This window comes from Ambystoma mexicanum, chromosome 10, assembly GCF_040938575.1.
Source record: "Ambystoma mexicanum isolate Mex_15411 chromosome 10, UKY_AmexF1_1, whole genome shotgun sequence".
Classification (NCBI taxonomy): domain Eukaryota; kingdom Metazoa; phylum Chordata; class Amphibia; order Caudata; family Ambystomatidae; genus Ambystoma; species Ambystoma mexicanum.
This window is the reverse complement of record NC_090932.1, coordinates 208,851,505-208,876,014: the sequence shown is the minus strand read 5'-3', so window position 1 is coordinate 208,876,014 and position 24,510 is coordinate 208,851,505.

The window sequence follows — 24,510 nt, the reverse complement described above, 5'->3', positions numbered from 1 at the left end:
AACCTCCTTTAACAAGCATGTTTTTTGCAATGCATATTGATGCGTTTGACATTATCAGCAGCACATGCTGGGGATGCAAGTCATCTGAATTGAATTTTCTTGGGCATAAGGCTCAACCACGACCCCAGCCCCACCTAACCACCCCCGTTATCCACTGCCCTTACCCTGCCTCCTAGTTAAGTGTTCACCTTTCCCTCATAGTGTGACCATGGCCAGTTCTCATGGCTTGCAAACATGGCCAGTTTCCACAATCCATGGGACCTGGGCTTTGGCTATGCCACATTCCCCAATAGGCAAATCAGAGTAGACATTTGTCCTTGCTCAGGGTCAGGCCCATTGCCCAGGCAGCAAAGTTATATCACTATTTGTTGTACTTACTTTTTGACACTTTCAAAAAAAATAAAAGACAGGACAGATTTGCAGAAGCATGCTTTCAGATTCTTGCAGATGCTCCTTGCATAAGTTTGCTGCAATCCCGTCCAGCACTTCGGGCTGCAGTCGGAAGCCACATTTTTTTTCCCATTCAAACCTAGGGCTTTGGCCATGCTGCATGCCACAATAAGCAAATCAGAGTACACATTCATCCTTGCTCAGGGTCCGGCCCATTGCCCAGGCACCAAAGTTATATCACAATTGTTTGTACTTACATTTTGACTCTTTAGAAAAAATAAAACACAGGACAGATTTGCAAAACCATGCTTTGAGGTCCTTGCTGATACTCCTTGTGAATGTTTGCTGCAATCCTTTCCAGCACTTTGAGCTGTAGCCACAAGCATAATTTCTTTTCCCATTGAAACCTATACTGATTTCAAAACACTTTACCACATAGCTGGTCTCTGGTGGTCATGCCCACTTTAACATCATTGTCGGTCCTGCCATGACCCGGACAATTTGGCCACTGCCATGGTCACAGGCTATACCTCAGTCACCAAAGATATATCACTATTTCTTGTACCTACATTATGACCCTTGTATAAAACACTGACACATTTGCTAAACCCATGCTTTCAAGTCCATGTCAATGGCCCTTGCATCAGTTTACTGCAAATCCATCCATGTTTTATTTTTTGAAAAGTATCAACATATATGTACATAAAATAGTCATATAACTTAGCACCCACTTGACAAAATCCATTCAGAGTTTGCACATACATTCAAGGTTCGGTCTATAATCTTTCTGCCAACTGGTGTGCACGTTTGTCAAATGGCAACAAAGTTATAAGCCATCTACAAATCTTGAGAGGCCCCCTCTAATTTTGTACTCTCTTGACAAAATCCCACCAAATTTTGCAAGTCCATTCAATTCTGGGTCTAAAATCTGTTTGCAGACCTTTGTGCAGATTCCTCACATGGCACCAAATGTATAAGCCTTTAAAATATTGTGGGACCACCCCTCTACGTTTGCTCCCTCTTGGCAAAACAAAACCATTCAGGGTCAAGTATAGAATGATATTGCAAAATTTCATGCAGTTTCATGGAGTGGCACCATAGTTATAAGCCATCTAAAAACTGCTTTTCACCAATCCTCTTAATCAAAAATAGGCATGGATATACCTGAACATCTGAGATGTTCAGGTACAATTGTACCTGAACATTTGTACTGTTTGCAGAATTCAGGGATGAAAAAACACCTGTTTTTTAGCTTCTTATGGCCCTATCCGGTCCCATCTTTATCAGCCCTCACCTTCTCAGAGATTGTTTCATTTGTTTGACAAGTGCAATGTTGTGTTTTTTAATATGTTTTTACTGCAATGTTTGCGAACCACGGACACTGCCTGCGAATGAAACATGGTGGGTGACGCACCTCACGCTTTTCACCATCCAATTTTCGGGTGCGTTTGATGTCCGTGGACATCAAGCCGCCCTCTGGACCAATTGGAGGTCCGTCTGCGGAACGGACAGGGAAGTGAGTCCGTGGAACATACCCAGATATCACTAATTTCTTTACCTAATTTTAGGGTGTTTTAAAAATAAACTACTGAACAGATTCATACCAAATTTACAAAAGCGCCCTTTTGGGACCAAGCCGCTGCTCCACGCACACATTTGGTGAAAATCTGTCCAGCGGTTAGAGCTGTATGTATAAGCAAAAACATGTTTCAATTGCATCTATGGGAAAAAACACACATTTTGGGACCCCCCCATATACTTTGCCCCACCTGCACAAAACTATATATCATGAACTACGTATACCTGTTTAATGGGGACAGAGGAAGAACACAACCATTCTTTCACTGAGACAAACCTTCTGCTCTCAACCCCAATTCTATGACAGGCTGCCTGTCATGCAAGAGGAATCCACATGGAATGACATATGTCACAGCCAATTTATTGGAAACACCCAAATCCTGAAGCTCTCCAAATGAATATATATGGTTCATGGTTACAAACACTTTAATGTTTGTGTGAGTGCTTCAACAAATAAAATGAACACCAAGCCCATTGTGCATGTCCTACTGAATATTGAGCATACAACCATTTTGTCACACCCATAATTGCCAAATATAAATCTATGTGGAGAAACTTATGTTCCCAAAATGCTCTTTGATTTAATGCAGAGGTTAGATAGGAGGAGGAGGAGGACGTGGGGCCATGAGGTTGCTGTTTTGTGAGATGAGATGGTCATCAGGGTGTTATGGTGTCTGAGCTTTGTGAGTCTTAAGGGTTGGTTCATCCTTAACTAGCATAGACTCCCAGCACCAAGTACTGCAGTAATGTCTAGTGATAACTTAGCAACTGTTTTATTTGGCTAAATAGGCCACACATTTTCATGAATGTTTTAGTAGTAACCGGTCAGACATTGTAAAGCATCCGGTATAATAATATATTCGCATATTGGTTCATGAATGCTGCACCTCAGCATCAACTGTACAAATACAGAAAGATAATACAAATAAGCAGTTCTCTAATATGCAACATATTACTGATAACACATTCTAAAAGACTTGAATGATGGAGTCATACTAATATCAGCATGGACAATGATATATAATTAAGATGTGATAGAAAGGGAATTAATATCAATGTTGTCCATAATAATGTCATTGATATATCGGGTTTAGGCTTGGCACAATCACAGGTTTCATTAGAAAGATGTTAATCAGCACAATAATAACCTTTAACACATTTACAATCAGGTTATCTTTCCAAACTATTGTGGTGACCTGACTCTTAAGCAACACCTTTTTGGCTGTAACGTGTCAGTCCCTCAATGTCGACCAAAAGCCAATAAGTGCACAATACTAAATTAGTACTAAATTAGAATACATTGTTAACGTTGGCAGTGATGTAGCAGTGCCATGAAGGCACCATATGATACATGCTGTTTTGACATGTGCATAAATGATGATGCTGGGGGATGAAAGGGCACTATGGATTATTGCCACCTACAATGAATAGCTGAATCAATTTTAGCATCATATGAGCTTGAGTGTCTAACACTTTTCTTTGATTCTCAGCAGACATTTGAGTATGGCGAGACCTGTTTATGGACTTTGGGCATGCTTGCACTTGAGGGATCTGGTGGGGCATATGAAGTAGGATTGCTGAGACAGTGCTTTGGTAGGCTCTCGAGTGCATTGGGTGAAAGCCACCTGGCTGCATTCTTTGGATTTGGGCAGCTTGGACTGGTTAAAACAATGAAACAATATCCCCTAGTGGATGTACACCATAAGACAGTGGTCCGATGCCCCTCGGATGCAGAGATGGAAACCTGGGAAACCAGTGAGTGGAGACTAATTATCCGGAAAGGAAACTACACATGATCCCCCTCAAAAGACTGGACAGACTTGTCATTATTTTTTTATTTTATATATTTTTTTTTAATGTTTATTTACATTTTACCATAACAAAAATACAACTATCACAAAGTAAAAACAACATGAGCGGAGAACCACAATATAAACAATGTTTGAATACATAAAGAGAGAGAGAGAGAGAAGAAGAAAGAAAAAGAAAAAAAAAACTCTTTTACTATATACATTCCTCCTGAAAATGCAGGATTATATATATTCTCCTTGTTAATAGAAATTTAAGAAGACATCCCACACCTTAGCATGTACCTGCAATTTCCTCAAACGCCTATACATCACCTTCTCAACATTTGCCAAGTAAATCATCTCATCAATCCAACCATCCACTGTTGACGGGATCCGGGATTTCCAGCCCCTCAAGATCATTTTCTTGGACATTGAAGCACCCCTGAACAAAAATTTCCTCTCAGACACAGAAAGATCTTCAAGCAATTCACCACTACCCAGAACCATCGTCTTAAAATCCAAATTAATGTTACAATCCAGGACCCGTAAGCATATAGTGCAAACCTCCTGCCAAAAGCCCCTCACCCTGACACAATCCCATAGCATATGCTCAAGAGTTCCAACATCCAAACCACAACACCAACACACATCCGAATCAGACATGTCCCTCTTCTTGAGCTTCTCCAGACACCAAAACACTCTGTTTAGAACTTTAATTTGCCTAGGTCGTTCACACAAATTAACTGAGCAAAGCCTCACATTCACACAAATCTCATTCCACATATCAATGGTAATCTCATAACCTAATAGTCTGCTCCATTCATCCACCAATCCAGTATTATTTTTGTAGTTTGCAACCATCCGGCGGTATATTTTGCTCGCCACAGACTGACAATCCACCGCCATATTTTCCAAAACCTCAAGTTCACATACATCAATCTCACCAATACACCTTTTCAATTTCCTGTAATCTGCAATGGACACATTCTCAATATTAAAATCAACACATAACAGATCAAAATCAATCCACTTCCCACCTCTGTAAATATCTTTAATCCAGTGCACACCGCCAATAAACCACTCCGGCCAAAAAATAGGCTTGTCAGCCTCTGTGATGGGTTTATTAAGTCAAATAGAAGCCGAAGGGGATGTCTGAGCAGATGAGCCACACAGTTCATGAACGCCCCTCCACACATCCTGTAAAAATCCAGTCAAGCGAAGCGTCCTACCACGTTTGCTAACAGTCGTAAGTATTGCTCGTGGAGCAAGAGGACCCAAAGCACCCGCCTCCGCCACAGCCCAAGCACCCGGAGAAACATCCAGAAAAGGAATCAAAAATTGACAAGAGAAAGCAAGATGATATGCCCTAAAATTGGGGACCCCAATCCCCCCTCTGTCGACAGGGAGCTGTAACTTTTTAAGCAGAGGAGGCTTCCCGTCCCAAAGGAAGGTTTGACCAACAACATCAATCATTCTCCAGTAATGTGCACTAATCTTCAAAGGAAGCATACTCAAAATATAGTTGATTTTGGGGGCCGCCACCATCTTCAAGGCGTTCACCTTGCCCCATAATGACAAACGTAAAACTGACCACCGCAGTGTGGATGACTCCAGTTCACGACAGGCCTCCCCCAGATTCGCTTCCACCATATCATTTACAACCGGAATCATCCAAATCCCCAAATATTTCATTTTGTGGACGCACCAACGAAAACCAAAACCAGTCACCATTGATCTAACACAGCTTCTCGTAATAAGTAAAGCCTCAGACTTCAACCAGTTTATCAGAAAACCCGAAATCACATGGAACCGGTCCAAAATATTCATCAAAGAAGGCAAAGAGACTTCCAAATTCCTTAAAACCAATAAAAGGTCATCCGCATAAAACCAAGATTTCTACTCAACTCCATTAAAAGACACACCTTCCAAGGATAAATCATTCTGCAGAGCAATTGCAAGTGGCTCGATAGCTAACACAAACACTAAGGGTGAAAGCGGACACCCCTGCCTAGTGCCCCTCCAGAGATTAAAGGTTTCAGATAACAAGCCATTCGTCTTAACATTAGCCGTAGGGCGAGCATACAAAAGTGAGACCCATGAAATAAATTCATCACCCAAATTCATCGCCCTCATCACTGTGAACATGTATTGCCAATCAACACGATCAAAAGCCTTATCAGCATCCAAAGAAAACACTGCCACATCATCATCCAGATCCCGGGCCTGAGACATGGTTAACAAAAGATTCCGAATGTTGCTAGAAGTTTTACGATGTTTAATAAAACCTGATTGATCTGTGTGAATAAGCCTCTGAAGCACATCTTCAATGCGTAAAGCAAGGACCTTAGCCAGAATTTTGTTATCGGTATTCATTAAACTTATTGGCCAGTAACTGGAAGGTAGGATACTATCCTTACCCTTCTTAAGAAACACCGAAATGGTCGCATGATTAGTAGAATCCGGAAGAGTTCCCTCCTCCCTGGACTCAACATACATGTCTCTCAAAAGCCCCAGCGCATTGTCAGGTAGAATCTTATAGAACTCGGTCGGCAGACCATCAGGACCCGGTGATTTCCCAGAGTTCAAACTTGCAATAGCAAACCTGATTTCCTCAACAGTAACGGCTCGACTCAAACCAATCAAATCCTCATCCGAGACTTTTGGAATAGTCAAATTATCCAAAAAACCAACACTACCGCCATTAATACGAGCTTCTTTCTCGTATAAATTCATGTAAAAATCCTTAAAAACAGCATTTATCCTGCCTGGATCAAAAGTGACCACCCCATCCAGGCCTTTTATAGAATTAATGGCCCCCTCCGACATTTGTTGCCGCAATCTGTAGGCAAGCCACCTGTCACACTTTTCGCCTTTCTCAAAATAAGCACTTCCGATTCTATGTAAATCTTTTTCAGCTCTAGAGCCCAAGATATCATTCAAACTCTTCTTCAATCTCTTCAGTTCCATTCTTTTATCTATATCATTCGGGTCACAAATCAGAGCAGCCATCACCTCATGAATACGAGCATCAATCTCCGCCTGCTCATTACACAATCTTTTCCTCCTACCACAGGATAGACCCAAAGTAATGCCTCTCATTGTACATTTGAATGCCTCCCAAATAACTCTCTTACCAATACCATCTGAAGAATTCTCATTCACAAAACATTCAGCCTCCGTTCTAATTTTCTCCAAAATAGTCTCCTCCTGTAATATAGAAGTATTCATTTTCCATTGAAAAGTCCTACAGAGTGCAAATGACAAGGACAGGCCCAAAAAAACAGGCGCATGATCGGTAATTGCTATACTGCCAATCCGACTAGTTAAAAGCTTTGCAGTTGCATCACCAGCAGTAAAAAACATATCAATCCTTGAATAAGAGTTGAGTGCTCCAGAATAAAACGTATATTCTTTGGAATCTGGGTGTAGTAGCCCCCAACAATCTATCAAATCAAAATCTCCAAGCAATGTCCGGAAAGAGCCATAATGCCCATCCCTCCTCTGTACAGCAGAGCGTCCAGTGCTATCCACGGACGGATTAACCACCAAATTGAAATCCCCACCCAGAACAACATTAGCTGAATTCAAATCAAGCACCATCTGTGACACTTCCCAAAAAAAAAACATTGTCCATCGAAGGAGCATAGACATTACATAGCACATGTTGGATACCTTGTATTTCTACTAAAGCAACCACCACCCGGCCCTCCCGATCACAGTTAGTTTTCAGAATTTTAACAGGAGAATCCTTCCATATAAGAATTGCCACCCCCCGTGTCTTTGAAAAATAACAAGAAACAACAACATCACCCAACCATCTTTTACGAAACACCCCGGCGTCTTCCAACAATAGATGGGTCTCCTGTAAAAAGAAAACATCACACCTCATATCTCTTAAGCTGTTCATAACAATCTGCCTTTTGACAGGATTATTCAGCCCATTAAAGTTCCAGGAGGAAATCAGAAGCTGAGAGCTCCAAGCCGCAGACATAACATAAAATTCAAGAGGTCTAAAAAAACTAAGAGTAAAAAAAAAACAAGAACAAAAAAAACTGAAAAGAAACAATCCCAAACCCCCTGCAACAGAATAAGGACGCCAATGCTGAAGAAGCACAGGAGACCAACCCAATACCCCGGCACCCCTCCCAAATCCAAGACATCCATAACCTACTGAATTCTGTAATGAGTTACAATCAAAACCAAATTAACAATCCATAGTCAGTAACCCAACACACCCACCATAGCAACAGAGAAAAATAAAAAAAACATTGTATCCCCAAAATCCCAGCAGTGCAAACCAGAAAGGACAGCAAAGCCCACTAGCCATGTAAGAATATCAACAATAAAGAGAGTGACCCCCACTATGAGCAAGAAACGTAAAAGATAATATCCAAAAACAACTTGAGCAAAAGACCAAATAGAGAAAAGTCATACACAAATCAACTATATAAATAAAAAGGTAACAACTATCCCTGCCCAGCAACGAAAGACCTTTTCCCAATAACATCACCATAGCTGTCACAATAAAAATACAAGAAAGCAAGAATAAGAATCGCCCAGTCTGCATCAAGCTTCAGTCACCAATAGCTGGGAGAAACTTAGCCCTGGTGTATGAATCCAATATGGCATGCACATAGTTAAGCATAAATCTGCACAAGTCATGTCAAGCCCCAACAAATACATGCATCAGACACCCATATTAGTCCTTGGTGAAAGTCTTGCATTGCAGCCTCCAGTACATGTGTAGTAACGGAATCATAGCGTGTGACACCAACAGAACATGCAATGGTGTCATCGAGAAAGGTTTAATAAATGAAGCCCACTGTCATTCCAGAAACACCAGCGATCTTGACAAAATAAAATACCAAAAGGTAAAAGTGACCCCACAACCCCCCGCATAAGAATTGTGACTGAATGGGGAAAAGCACAACGGGAAAATAAAGCCAGGAAAAGGGCATCCTTAAAATCCTTCCGTGTCCCCAACAGGCCCGAATTCGAGTATCCACTGAAAACAATAAAGGCTGTGACAACCAATTGCATCTCTCCAAAGCCATTTCCAGGGCTGTGCATGAATCCAGGCCCGTGCACTAGTAGCCGTGCAGAACATCTGGACCACAAGTACATGTACCACCAATAAATAAACTAAAATGGTAATGTAAAGACTCCTTGTTCATTCAAAGCGAAGAGAAAGTCCGCTTCTCCAAGTCATTTCCCAAACATCCCATGTTGACCAGCCACTGCATCTTCGACACATAGCTCCAAGTCTGAGGGTAATGTCCATATACCATACGAGACAGGTTGATGAAGATGTATTGCTAACTGAAGCATAGTGATTGAGAAGCCCCCAAAAGTCCATTATGAAGCCTCAATGCACCCATTTAACAGAGCGCCTAGTGGTGAAACAGACGGCATACAATGGGCTGAAATCCAAAGTCACACCCCTAGCCCAAAAGGTGCAAGCGGACATCTGGCATGCAAGGTCCTCAACCCACAATGAAAACAGCACAGTCAAAAGAAAAGAAGGTGGGCGACATGTCACTCCCACTCCCACTCACCGTCCACTCCACTCTGTTTGCTGCGTAACAATACCTTTCAAATCAGCTAATACCGGAGCCGATGAATGGCAATATGATCAGCTGATCGGCTGCGTAGGAAGAGGAGGAAAGCACGCACAACAAGGAAGCAGTGCGTCCAATTGGAGCAGCCGATATGAAAATCATGTCAGCTGACCGGGCCAGTGAGAAAGGTGCTTTTCTCTGCAGCAATGCCAGCCGCAACTTGCAAAATTACGAGGATTCCAAGCAAGATTCCAAACAAACGAAAATACAGCAACTGACAGTTCTGCTGAGCACCATCTTAAATCATATTAAGTATGTACCAAAAACGAAATGTTTTCTTTAAAAAACAATTTTTGAAAAAGTCAATCAGCAATGTCATTTACAGGAACACAAACCTTTTCCAGCCATGTGAGGGCTTCCTGGGGATCAGAGGTGGTTCTGTTGCCATCAGGCAAAGCCAACGTTAAAATATTAAACCTGTTTAGGAAAGCCTTGATGTGTAGATTTTTTGCCCTTTCCTTTACTCCCTTAAATAACTTCCTCGTTTCCACCACCTCCTTAGGGTAATCAGGAAACACATAAACAGGTTTGCCCTTAAAAATGACAGATACCTTACCTCTTGAAGCCTCTAAGATGGATTCTTTTATCCTTGTCAAAGTGAAAGAAACCAAAATGTGCCTGGGCTTCATGCCAGGAAGTTTACCAACCCGATAAACATGATCAATGTCACTTTCCAAAGGAATCACACCATAACAGTCCTTAAAGATCTGTAGAATCAATGGCAGCAATTTTTCATTGTTAGGATCTGAATGTTCTTCAACTCCAACCAGCCTAAGGTTTCTCTCACGCAATCTCAAATCCATTTCCAGGCGATGATCTCTCCCCTTTTGGACATCAGCTTTCAAACTTTTGTAGGCTCTATAACTCTATAACAGTAATTTCAGATCCCATATCAGATGATTTCTTTTCCAAATCCGTCATCCTTGAATCCAAATGGGAGACTTTTCCATTCAGTTCAGCCATAGTAGTCTTGACTTCAACCATATCCAAAGCCACCTGACGCATCAGTTTGTATAAGTCTTGAATACTAGGATTATCCTCATCCATTCCTGCAATCTGCTTCTGCTTTTTTGAAGTAGGATTTCCAGGTTCCAGGATCTTTTTCTTGGAACTCATATCCGTAGTAAATATCTTCAGGGAGGAGGCCAGGAGCTGAGGGCTCAAGCTGCTTTCACCTTGACCACCATTCCGGAATCTAATGCACACATCAAATCAAATCAATCCCCCTCGAAAGACTGGACAGAGAAGACGGGCAGTGATCGAGCATGCTCATGTTTATTGTTCTGAGTGGGGTGGAAAAAGTGAACCGGATGTGCTGTGATGAGCATGAGGATGGACTCTTGGGAGGATAAAAGGGCAGGTGAGTTGGAGGGCGGGTCAGGATGGCTCGGGAGGTTGGGCATAGGGGAAGATTGTTTGTTTTCTTTGTCCTGCAACTCCAAAATAAATGGGACCTGATTTGTTCATTCCTTTTCAAGCTATTAAGTCATCTCATGTTCTTCACATTAATATAAATGCATTCATAATTAGATATAACAGCATGTCAACTGCCATAACATGTGTTTCCCAATACCCTATTCGTAACACAGTATTGACATATTTGGCTAAAACAAAGCATTGATGTTTGGTATTACAAACTTTAAGACACTTTAAGAAATCAGATTGCATTGAAACACCTTTCGATCAGTAAATAAATAAAAACACATGTAACTCTATTTTAAGCAATTTTTCTCTTAGAGGCTGATCTCTGATGCTGAGCTCCCTCTTGGCCATTTGTGGATAAAGGTAAGCAAAGGGAGGATATTCATTCTGAATTTAGTCACCAATTATCTGTGAACACAGTTGTCTTACCAACTCAGATATTGTGCATAGTCCCAAACTGTTTTGATATCCAAATAGCTAATGGCTTTAAATACCAAGTGTGATTTACCTAGAAAACCAGAGAGCGCCCAATGGCTAAAAGCTGCACTTAAGGTTTATTGAAAATCCATAATTTCCTGATTGTACCATAGATGGGGCAGGTTTAATTCTGGCAGCATGTTTTAATACATTTCACCCATTTCCAGATACTGCCTTTTATATCGATACAATAGACCAAAATCCTTTTTGTGAAGAGTAAACTTGCTACAAGAATTTAGACAAACCCAATAGAGAATCGGCTTGATTCTTGCTTTGTAAATAATAAGGTGAATGGCCCCTTCTTGATAGGCAGGGACAGAAGGTGCTGTCATTAGAATCACTAGCATGTTTTTAATACATATCTTCTCATCAATTTACAAACTCTGTAGTGGACAGAGCCCCAATAAGTCTGAGCCAGGGAAGATGATTATGCTGTTGCTTTCTAGACTTCCATTGCAGGGAAAGTCACATTCTCTCCAAGCTTGTAAATAGGTTTACCAGTTGCCCTACCCTTTAGCTCAGAACACTTGCACTCTGGGTTCTTTGCTCTTTTCACAATCTGTTATTTGTTAAGCGAGTACCAAAATAACTACATTTGGAAACTAGATTGATAACATTGTTACAGTGGCTATGGGTTCACTTTCTTGGCCATTGATTGTTGGCAGACTATTGTAACATTTTTTGTGTTATTGATTCCTAGTTTATATTCCCAACTAAATGCTCAAATGATTGAAGCTGCTTCCTAACACCAATGGGTGTTTTAGAGGTGAGATCTCTGTTGTCCAAATATAATACAATTCCAGGTTTTTCTCCATCAATAATCAGGGCATCACAATTGAGGATCTGAATGCAAGTAACCAATGTTTTTGATATAAATAGAAAATTCAAAAGGGGCCAAAACACCCCCCCTCTCACCTCCCATACCCCGCCCTTATTTGGTAACAAAAGCATCAATTTTCTCCCCATTTAGACCAAATATGACCATTTAGACCAAAATAACGTGACTGTAGTGTGGTTATAATTGAATTAGAAATACCCAAATCATTAAAATGTTGCCACAATTTAAGTCTATCAACAGAATCAAAAGCACGTCTAAAATCAACAGACATACAAGTTCATGTTTTAACATAAATTGACTTACAAATGAAGGTTTTCAGTAAAAATGCATGTTCAATTGTCCCTCCCCCTTTTCTAAAGCCAACATGGAGATTGATGATCGTGTTAGATGTTGCGGCCCACTCCTCCAAGCATGCCAAAATTAAGGAGATTGGTCAAAAATCTCCTTTCTAAATAATAGGTACTATGTTTTCAGGTTTCCAAAAATCATTTAATTAACAAGTACAACATGGACACAAAATATGTGTTTTACAACTAAACAGTTCTCCCGGGATCAAGGCCTTAATTAGTTAATAGCACTTAAGACCTCATTTAAATTAAATACTAAGACATCATTACTCAGAAATGTTCACTAAGCTATGAAACCTGAATGTCTGTTTGGTTTGGATTGAAAACAACATCTGTGTCTCAGAAATAATTGCATAAAACAGTGTTTGATCACAAGGGCAGAGGCCTGAGAATAGGAACAGGCTCACACATAGCTTGCCATGACTTGTACTGCAGCCAGACAGAATAGGTCTTCTTTGGGTATTCTTTGCAAGAAGGTGGTGCACTTTGGCACTTTGGCATACACAAACTATGGAGGAACTAGCCCAGAGCTGTGAAGCAGGATTATCAATGGCACATAATTCTACAGAAATGCAGGTCATTATAGCAGAAACTGCCTCCCTGGGTTGTTCAATGGTGTCTAAGCTTTCGATAGTGATCTAACTCTAAGAGTAACTTGAGGCTCTCCCAACCTATATGAGCACATGGTATAGCACATCCAGCGCATCTCGTGGCCTGTACATGTTCTGAGTAGGATTGTGTCTATTGGGGCACCCACCACATTGGCACCAAAAATCCATCTATTCTTTTAACCACGTGTAGTAAACAATGCTTGATACCTATTCAAGTATTTGCAGGATCATGCTATAGTAAATGAATCATTCAGCAACAGACTCTCTAATTGGTGGATCCACCCCAGCATGAACCTCTGCATCTACAGCTTCACTCCACTAATAAATGCGGGGTTATGTTATATATAATCCCCAGACGCCAAAGGTCCTGAGTTGTTAATATGAACATATATATGTGTGGGATTTATAAAGTGCATAAGGTCCAAGTGTTGCTGGGAAGCAACTTAGTGCTGAACAAAGCAAAGGCACCTAGGGGTTTACAAGTACGCCTGCGGGGGAGCAGTTGAGCTGAGGGGGAGCAGGGGTGAGGGGAGCTCCAATGGGGGAGAATTAGGGTTCAGTGGAGTCACCAGCAATTTGAAGAGTAGGGCCTTCAGTTCCTTCTCGAAGTGTAGGATGGAGGGGGCCAGTCTCATGTGCACTGGTAATTTTTCCACAGAAAAGGTGCTTAGCAGGAAAAGGCCTGTTTGCTGATTTGTTTCCTGTGGTAGTTCTTTGTTTTCAGCCTGCTCATGCTGGAGTATTAGTAGTAGTAGTGTGTCATTTGTACAGCACCTTTCACCATAAGTGGGTTGAACACCGTTGGAGGACTGGAGTCCGAGTATGGGAAGACATGTGAGGAGGTGATAGTATGTGTGTGGTAGATCTGTGTTTCCAGCCTGGCCATGTTGTGGTGTGTGATGATGTGCTGGCCTCTTGTGATGTTGAAATTATCATCCAGGTGGGGTGGTGGGGGGGGGGGTTTGTCAGTATATCATAGTGTCCTGTGATTCTTTCAATTTGACCCTCTTAATTGACCTGGCAGGTACCCTGACAATGAGTATTGTAAGACCCAAAGCTGTGACATGGCAGCAATTCTGATGTGCTCCCCAGAAGCGTAGTCTTCTGAGTCTGGGTTGACCATTTTACTGACGTCTCCTCAACCAACTGGTGGTATGTAGACCGAATGGATATTTATTGGACATTCTACCCATTTTTGCGGTGCATTCTGTTTCCTTACCCAAGGGTTTTGCTATTTTCTACCTCACAAAAATTCAGGTGGTTCTAATATTCAGACTAAGCTTTCCTCAAAGAACGTATGGGGAAATATAAGGAAGCTGGACACGATCTTACAAGAGCTCATATTTCTGCAAATGGTTTCCATTGCTAAGCCAAAATCAGTTAAAGCTGGGCAGCACGTGATGAATTGTCCCCCAGAAAGCATTGTCACTATGACAAAAAATTGACCTCAAGCTTTCTTACAATTGTGGAAACTCTCTTTGGGTTCTGAAGAAATCTCCATCACTTATGGTTAGAGTCCTATTTCTGTTCTTTTTCTGGACCCTTATTTTTTTGTGTATATTTTCTGGTGATTAAGTACATTTTGATATATTTCTGAACTAAGCATAACTAGATGTTCATCTTTATTGATTTGGTAGTAATGTTTTGCTCTAAGTTAAAAAAAGAGAAGGGAATATTTCCTTGGGTCAGGAGATTTAAGTATGATCCTAATGCTAGACGCAGACCTATATGTTGTCAACACACGCAAAGAGCATTGGTTTGTAATATCTTATATTAAGTAGAAGATTGTTGAGGCAGCATCTCCTCAAAAGGAACTCTTCAAGATTTTTCAGGAATTAAATTATCATTGCATGATATTATCAGAAATGATACTTTCATTGACCCTTTGGAATTCCATACTGACCTTTTTACTGAAAATTGAAAGAATTTAGAAACAGAACCTTGTGCCAGAATTACATCCCACCACTCATTCATTTCATGAACAAAACATTTGCTAGATCTTACATTGCTTCACATCAAATCAACCAGTATAATGTAAGAATGACCTTGTAGGGACTGCCTACACACACATGACACACTTAAATACAAGATATGGCACATATAGGACCTACGGAAAGCATGCAGAGTAACATTTTGTGTGTGACTGCAGCTTTATTTTCCACATACTGATTAGACTACTACAATTACCAGAATGCAAATTAAAACAGGCTGAAACATCTAGATTGAAATTAACCACTATACTGTCAGCACTTAAAAAGACAATGAAAGAAATTGCCTGATAAGTTCACCTGCCACGAGTCATTGATTGTCCCAAAATAACATGTCTTCTGTGACTCCCTTTGGCCTGTTTTTTTATTTACTATGTTACTATCATTCTGATCATCGTAATAACATCAAGAGAAAGAATTACTAGACATATAAACCATGAATGCACATGAACAGGTGTAATAAAACAATGTAATGAGATATAAGACTATGAGCCATAGCACACATCGTTATTAGATAGCAGAATACACTATATTGTAATATCCTTACAAGAAGTGAAGAATAATAACTACAATATGGCTGAAGGAATATATAAATATTATATAAATGAATTCGAAACATACATCAGAGCACACCTATGCATAACAAAAACACATACAAAAGGGAAAAGAAACATACACGGAGAGGCACGTTATTTGTACAATAAAGCACTTAGAACCATTATGTAAATTAAACTAACGTAAGCACGCCATGACTAAGATCGCATTCATTGATTACAGATAATGTGGAATACTTATATTAAACTGATGGGGGATGAGAAAGATGCACAGCAACATGTATCTCTCTTAACCCGTATGCAAGGGAATCGCTCATCAAGAACATTGAAAACCATAGCAAAGCTAACCTACTCATACTCAAGGAGCGTAGTCCCCTCACACACGTCTTTGAACAGTCAACCATACCACCCATTGACCTATTTATCATCATCATCATCACCCTCATGGCCATGACCATGTCCCTTCTTTCCCCTTACCCTCGGCGACACATCAGACAGCAAAAACACACTGAACAGCGGCTCACTGGTTAATACAGGAGCCTGCTACTCTCGACCCACTCTTCTTCTTGACCGTCAATCCACTATTGTACATTACGAGACCCACCAACGCTTTCAGGCTGAACAGTGTTAGTACAATATTGCAACACAACCCCACATATCTGAAAGCAGTTCCCTTAGATTGTGACGGGCACGCAGACGGCGGACACATCCAATCTGCAGGCACCAACATCTCATCTCTTCTATCTTCTTGCTCTAACCCTCTAACCCTCGCACTGCATGCAGAACAGAGCACCAAACGCCTCCGAAAATGGCTGCAGTTGCGCTACACAAGACGTGGTTACATTACACTGGATTATATATTGATCAGAAGCAGCCAGGGCTGAGCACAGCCCTCAAATAACTTCTAGCATTCGGTCCTTTCCTAGCAATCGCTCTAGACTGTTCTCTCCCTCTGATTGGATTACAGTGTGCAGGAATGATCCAGGAAAGCAGGTGCTCAGTTCCTCAATGGACTCCTGTCTACTATCGTGTGTTAAGTCCTTGGCAGAGAGAGCATTTATTTGTCGACGTGTGTCTAATTGAATTGGGCAATTGTGAAACCACTCTTAAAACACAAGTTTACCCATACGATTTGTCCCACTTGCACCACATTCCAAATCTGCCATATCCAGATAAATTACTAGAACACGCTGTGGCTTAGTAGCATTAGGAATGTATGTTACTTCATGTGATAATCATGTTAGTGCTGCTTCTTAGAAGAACTCACTTTAAAGCACCTTGACTGTATTGAATTAAATGTAAACATGATTTACTCTCTGGGCAAATCGCTTACCGCTGCATGGTTCCACAGAATTCACTGAAATAAGCATTGGCTCGATAACCTGATCCCTCATTTCGCAAATGTTTGGCCATTTAACAATTCCGAATTTGACAAGCGTCAAAGCTCCAGCACAAATAATGCTTGCCTGATTTGAAGTCTGAGAGACTTGAAATGTGGAATTAAACTCGTATTGTCCACAAAATGAATCAAATTGCAGAGCAAGCACAGTTCATATACAGCGAAACTTAGAGCAGTGAGACTTAAAGTGTGATGGGCATAGTGTGTAGGTGTGCTGCTCATATGTATTGTTGGGAGTCCATGGTGGGGCACACAATGTATCATGTTGCTGTAAGCATGCCAAAAACGTTGACTGCAAGACGAATTACAATTCTGCTAATGTTGACCGATTTTGTGCAAAATCTTTCTTAGAGAACAGTGACAGCTCGTCTGCACTGTGTGACTGGGTGGTGCCCTGCCACCCAGGGTGTAGGAGCCAGAAGGCAGTCACATGAAGCCTTATAAATAACATGCAACAGGGTGGTGCACGAACAACCATTATGGAGGACCCAGGTAGCAGACCCATAGAAAAGGGAGTTTGCAGCTGCAGTGAGCAGCTGCGAAACCTGTTAGCCAACTGTTGTTGTGAGGAGACCAGGATTCTGTCTTTCCTGCAGTACCCCAGCCATGTATGTTCAATGGACCATGTAAAACCAGGGGCATTTTTATTCACCAGCTTTGCATGCAGTATTAGACATGCTCAATGGTGCATTGCACACGTAAATCACTGCTCGCTTGAATTCTTCTTTCCTGCATACTGAAAGCCTGGAGAGCTAGTGCTGGGGCATGTTGTTTGTGTCTGTGTCAGTGTGCTTGCATGTGTTTGTTTATTAATGCACATGAAACGGGTTTTGTGTGTGGTTGTGCTTGTTCCTGTGTGTGTTTATGCAATTGTGTATGTGTTTGTATATGTGTGGATGCGCATGCATGACAATGAAGTATGAATGAGCGTGTGTGTGTGAGAGAGAGCTGAGAAGGAGGATCGGTATGTGCGAGAGAGAAAATCAGGGATCAGGGATCTCCTGGCAGAGATGTTATAGGGTAATCTTGCCACACCTATGCCACTGGCCGCATGGCACAGGTGCTGCTAGCATACAGTGGCACACCAAGCGTGAAAAGGTCTATTTGCAGTGGCAACACGGTCGGAATGACTGGCTAAGGATTAACGACATGGGTTGCACAGTCCAATTGTCACTGAGCACTCTTATGTTCTACTCAGACAATTAACATTCGTTTATGCTGCTGCCTGTTTGTGGGTAACACATGTTTCAATCACAAGTATTGCTTAATTTTAATAGCACAACGTATGTGTTCCTTTTTTTTTTAACATTCCCAGCCATGTTGTCGTAAAAGCATTGCCAGTCATGTTGTTACAGCAAAGTTTCGGGTCTAAACCCTTCTTCAGGTGAAAAGAAAACAAAAACATACCCAATTTTATATATGAAAACATGCATTTATTATACATCATCTCCTTTGTAAACTAAAGTCAAGGTAGCTAGTGTTTTATTATGTGATCAAACATACCTTAATGAATGCTACAAAGTGAACACAACCGCATAGTTTTTTCACTGCTCCCATAGGAACAGGAATAATTAGTAATTTTCAGGCATACCTGTCAAAAACAACAAAAAAATCCTGTCTCCGGAATAAAAAAAGGAAGGCACACAATATGTATGGGTACAAGGAAAGTGAAATAAAGCAGTTAGAGCTGCGGAGTCCTTTTTTTTAGGGGGCTGTGCCAAAGAACTAATATGAATCTATAATGCAACAAGAATACCACAAAAACAGCTACCCGCCTACACTTAACAGTCAAGGATAGTGAATTGCATCAAGGTTTCATTTAATAATAGGATGTCACCTTATTTGTTTACTAACCTCACTACATCACCAGTATCTGACGAATGTGTTCAGTTAAAACCAACTGGTCAAGACAATTGTTTTTCAGTATAGGTTCTCTTATGGAATGTTATGTGCATTTTTGTCTCTCCTGTTTTTAATTTTTCTAAGTGATTTGTATCCATGAATTAAAATATGTATTTCTCTATGTTTTCTGTCGCAAATAATTGATCGACATGAAAAGTAGCACGTTGTGCAACTAGACACACCTGGCACATGTGTAGGCGGGTAGCTGTTTTTGTGGTATTCTTGTTGCATTATGGGTACAAGGAAATCAATGCGACATAGATTCAATACTAAATGTGACCATGCCGGAAAAATAATGGTTGCCAAATTATATACATAAATACCATTCTTGATTCATAAAGGGAAAGCACAGTTCTAAGGGGCTAGCAGTCTACAAAAATACATCCGAAGAGAAATCCTCATGGAGCCCTTTAGGGATTTGATCTTGAGTAAACCTGGGCATACATCCCTAAATCTGGCCCCTGGCAGTAGACAAATATTTTGGCAATGATCTGTCCTTATCACGGGACTGTAACAGGTATGTGGGTGCTGGTGAATGCCCAAAAAACTAGCGCCAGGCTTCCAAGTCTCAAGTGATGATTCATCATTTAATACATAATGGAGGATCTTGTAATGCATAACCAGTTCATTCAACAGGTTTATCTTGCCAATAAGGGCCCTCTCACTTGTTCTGACAAATTTGGGCAAATTCGTGCAGCCAATCAAAGGCCACACGTCTCCTAATAGAAGTGTGTCCACTTATACCATTCCTGCTCCTTTCGTGTTCCTTTGTGGGTTCTGCTATGCTGTGAGACAAAACGTAACACATAACAGATTCACAATTGGAGGGTGTTTACTGGGTTGTTCAGTGTTTTGGAGAGTTGTGGTGTGTTTTGGAGGAGTGTTTATTGTTTCTTGTTGGACCTTTTTGTAGTATATTTTACATTTTTCTGTTCCCCTTTGTCTAAGTGTTTGCTGTGTATGCATTTGTGTTTTGTGTTAGTTTCCTGTAGAGAAGGAGCTAGGTACCCCCACCTCAACCACCTTGCCCATATTCCCTCTATATTGGGTACCAGAGCGTGAAACTCGAGCAATACTAGGGGAAGTGCCCATACCCAAGAGAATCCTGGAGGCAAGGTTCCCATTGAGAAAACCATACCTGTATCCAAGACGGTATGATGGCTATTTGAATGAAAACCCAGAAGGAAAAGGACGAATGCATGAGAGAGACGATTGGTGACGTCATGCGAGAGTCGAGCTGAAATACAAAGGAGAGGTGCAGGGACAAGAGAATGCAGATATTCTATAAGGGATCAAGAACGTATCAATGATAATTAACATCTTGGGCTCAAGATGAAGAGGCTATGCCGAAGAAATAATGACATTATTAAAGTCAATTTGCATGTCTACAGATGCAAAGTAACTTAAGCAGACACAGTTTTCATGAGGCTAGCTTTATAGTAAAATAGATCGCAGCAAGCACCAATATATATATATATATATATATATATATATATATATATATATATATATATATATATATATATATATATGGGTGTGTCTAAAGTACGGGTAAGGAATGGAGTCTTCCACCACGTGTGATAGCAGGGCCGGACCAAAAGAAGGAAAAACTTTATTTTTCCAAATGTGTCGCAGTTAGAAAACAAATGAATTACAGATAAATTTCAGAAAGGCAAGGTTGAATGAGCTAAGAAGCTAAGGTTGTTTTGGCTGGAAGGAACAGGAATTAGTTGCAATCTATGAAGGAATAAACCACCTGTTCTGAAGGACTTAAATAAGAACAAAGAAGACATCAGAGGCTCATTGGAAAATAGTCTTTTTATGATGCCTTAGCTTGATTTTGTGGTCTTCAGTCACATGGAGGGAGGAAGTTGGACGAGCATGATGGTCACACCTATGCATGGGCAATGAGTTTATCTCTACTCCCCTGTATTCTGCAGGAACAAAGAAAATTTTCAAGGTCAAGTTCAAAAGGTGTAACTGACAGCAGACCACTGAGGTGATAATGGATGATGTTCTAATTGGTGAGAAGCTATGGTCATGACCAGCTCGCCAAGCACCTCGCAGTCTGGCCTGCGTGCTGCTAACGTGGGCAGAGGAGGGCTGCCAGAGGTAAGAAATTAGCCAATGATAGAGGGCTGCATGATTAAGAGCCCTATACTTAAGTAACTATTGAGATGTCGTGTATTTAGTGACATTCGAGTGACCTGTTTTGAGAGAAGGGAATAGCTGCCCCACCTGATGTTAAGAAACCTATCACCTCTTTCACGCCCATTAGACTAGTATGGAACATATACAAAGATATTCCCTTAGATCCAATCACACTTGTTAGTAGGTTTTGCAGTTTGCCACTTAGGATAACGTTAGTAATGCACAGGTTGTACGTCACCTATGAGGAGATTTTAGTATAGAAGAATGCTTTTTGTGAAGTTTGTTGAGATACTGCTATGATACGTCCGATGACGCTCGTTGTGCTCCCAGTTTTAGATAATTGACATTAAAACAGTTATCTTTTTGCCTACTTTCTGAGTCATTTTGATTATTGATGTTTTGAGTAATCTCTGTATCCCCATTCATCTAAGAATATTGCTACCTCATCTTAAAGAGCTGGAAGTTCTTCAGTTCACGTGGTAGCAGAGGATGGTTAAAAGTCTATCGAGATAAATAAGCTTTCAGGTTCCCAGCAATATCGGACACCCTCTGCCATTCGGTTAAAGGAAATTAGGCTCCCTATGGATAGCGGATTAGAATAAACGCAAATGATTGCAAGCTAGGGCAGACGGTTACCCTCTATTCAGTCAGAAACCCCTTTCGGCATCTATGGGAAGCTTATCGAATGAAAGGTTGAATAGGCGAATAAAAGAGGCGGACGATCCCGAGGGTTGAGAGTTGAAAAAGAAATAACACAAATGGTGAGTACAAACTGAGTGAGTTGGCAAAAAGTGTGAATGGGCAGTAAGGGACGACAGTAAGGGAAGAGACAAATGAGTAGAGGTGGGTTGGAAGGGATGGTCAACTTGAGACAATGAACATCAAGTTTAATGGGAATAATTGACTCGAGATGATAAGAGCGTTGAGTAATTTAAAAAGGTTGACTTGAGACGACGAGTGTCAAGCAACGAACCCTGTGAGACTACGAGCCTCATAGTGGGAGACACCCAGTTTCCTGAGTTTTAAAGAACGTCAGCAGGATGTATTCCCTAGAGCCCTACTACGGATGATGTAGGTGACAAACTTGTTTTAAAGAACAGTTAAAAGAGGGAAGATCACACTCAACTGGAATATTTTTTAGGGGTGAAGAGGTTGAGTCTTGAAATATAGACTGATATATGTGACCGGTTGAGTATGTCTGTTTTGTTTGTTTGTTTTATGTGATTGTAAAATGAAGATGAAAATATAGAGGAATTGGTAAATGTGGAAACGAAAGACGAGAGTTATAAAAATTTGATTATTTTTTATTGGAATTTAATTGATGGTGTTTAGTGAAAATTGATTAAAAATAAAATAAACGTGATATAAAGGGTTTGGATCCTGCGACGATTGTTGCAAGCTCATATGGTATTATTTTTCTGATAAAGTATCTGTTTGGGTAAAATTGCAAAGAGTAACGGGTGAGTAGTGACAGTCAAGTCTGATGAGTCAACAATGGAGGATATTACTCTGCTTACGCACTTGTGTAAACAGCTTCCGAAGCACGCACCCAATCTTACACAATATAGTGCGGAATGGGTTAAGAGCACAGCAGATAAAATGTTTATGCCGTGGCCACAAGGGGGATCATTATCAAAAGTGGTTTTGCAGCATATGGCAACATATTTGCATGCTGTGTATATGGAAAAAAGTTAGACAAATGACTAGCAAGCTTAGAGCTCTGGAAAATGTACAATGAGGAGAGAGAAGAGCCACATCCTATAGATTGGATACTTAATGTATGCACAGAGGGGGCTGACAAGCCTTCTGCTCTCCCCGTCGCGGCCAAAGCAGATGGTGATAATAAGAAATATGAAGGACTGTACCCACTAAGGGAGCTCAAGGCAGCAACATGCTATAGTAACCGGCCTATGAGTCACCTGCGCAAAGGCATGAATGTGAGGAGGAAAAGAAAACAGAAAACCCTATAAGAACTGAAAATAAAGGTGTTTCTCTAGAAGCACCTAAACTGAGTTCTTCCCCACATAAGAGTCACTAACAGGCCCATCTGGAGTAAATCTGGAGGACGAGTTTGACTCTAGTAGTCTTGAGGACGCAATGGATAAAGTCTATAATGAGATGAGGGCAAAGAAAGATTTAAAATGGAAGGGCAAGAACGACCAACTTGAGAGTATGCAGCTGTATGATAAAGAGGGAGGCTCATGAGGCTCAGTCAGTCTTTAGACAGACTGACTCTGGATAGAGATGAAGAGGAAAGATGTTACACGAGTTGGGGACAGGAGATGTCAGATGAAGATGCAGAAGTCATCCGTGGGAGAAAGGAAGGTAACGCAGGTAGGTCTGAAGGATGTATTTCTATGGATAAGGAAGTTGGATGGTCGGATCAAGGCCTCCCTATCTATCGGGCGTCAAGGTTGTTGACGCAGCTGGGTCAACCTAGAGGGCATTACCATGGTGAGAGGGGGGATTCGCCACCATATGTGAGCAGATTACAATTGTTGCCAGGAAGAAGGCAATGTGGAACCACTGTCCCTGGTATGGAAAGAGTAACTGAAGGGGACGAATGTGAGTTTGGGATTTCTCAGTTTCCTTTACTGGAAAAGGGTGGGGCCAGGCCGCAGTATGTACCATGGCCAAAAATGGACAAGGATAATTTGAGGTGAAAACTCCAGAGTTTAACTTCTGGTGCTAGGCAGTGGATACATGAGTTAGAGAAAATGACTGGAGGAAACACGTTAGCTATAGGGGACATTAAGGGTCTTTTGATTACCATTCTTGGAGAAACAGCTGATGATGTTTGGTTGAGAGCACGGTATTCTGGTGTTACTACAGTTAACACTGCTCATGATGGAGCACCGTTCAATAACTGTAGGGCCGCAGTCTGGAAAGCACCTAGGTCCTCATAACGAGTTCGGCGGTAACATGCCGCTATTGGCGGCATGGCTGCCGCCGAAATGGCGTCGGGCTCCGGGTCCTCGGAATGAGGACTTACCGGGCCATTCCGAGTTCGGAATGGTCCTTGCCCATTCCCATTTCAGCCCCCATAGGGCTGAATGGGAATGGGAGAGGGAGCAAACAACAGGCCTTTACGAGATGGCCGTTGTTTGCTCCCTCTTCCCCTCGCGGGACCCGGTAAGCACGCCTGGTTTTCCAAGGCATGGTTACCGTGTCCCGCGAGGGGAACTCGTAATGCGGCGGTACGGAGTGAATGGCGCAGCACCTTTTACGGCGCTGTTCACTCCGTACCGCCAGGGACGTAATGAGGCCCTTAGAGTATTATATCCAGAAACATCCAATATGGGAGCTATAATGACAAAAAATATGCAGGAAGGAAATTATCCTTTTGTTTACATTCAGAATTTCAAAGAGGCATGGGCCATGGAGACACAAGAAGCTTGGAGGAAATCTATCCCTGTGTTTTATCATATATAGTGCCAAGGACTGC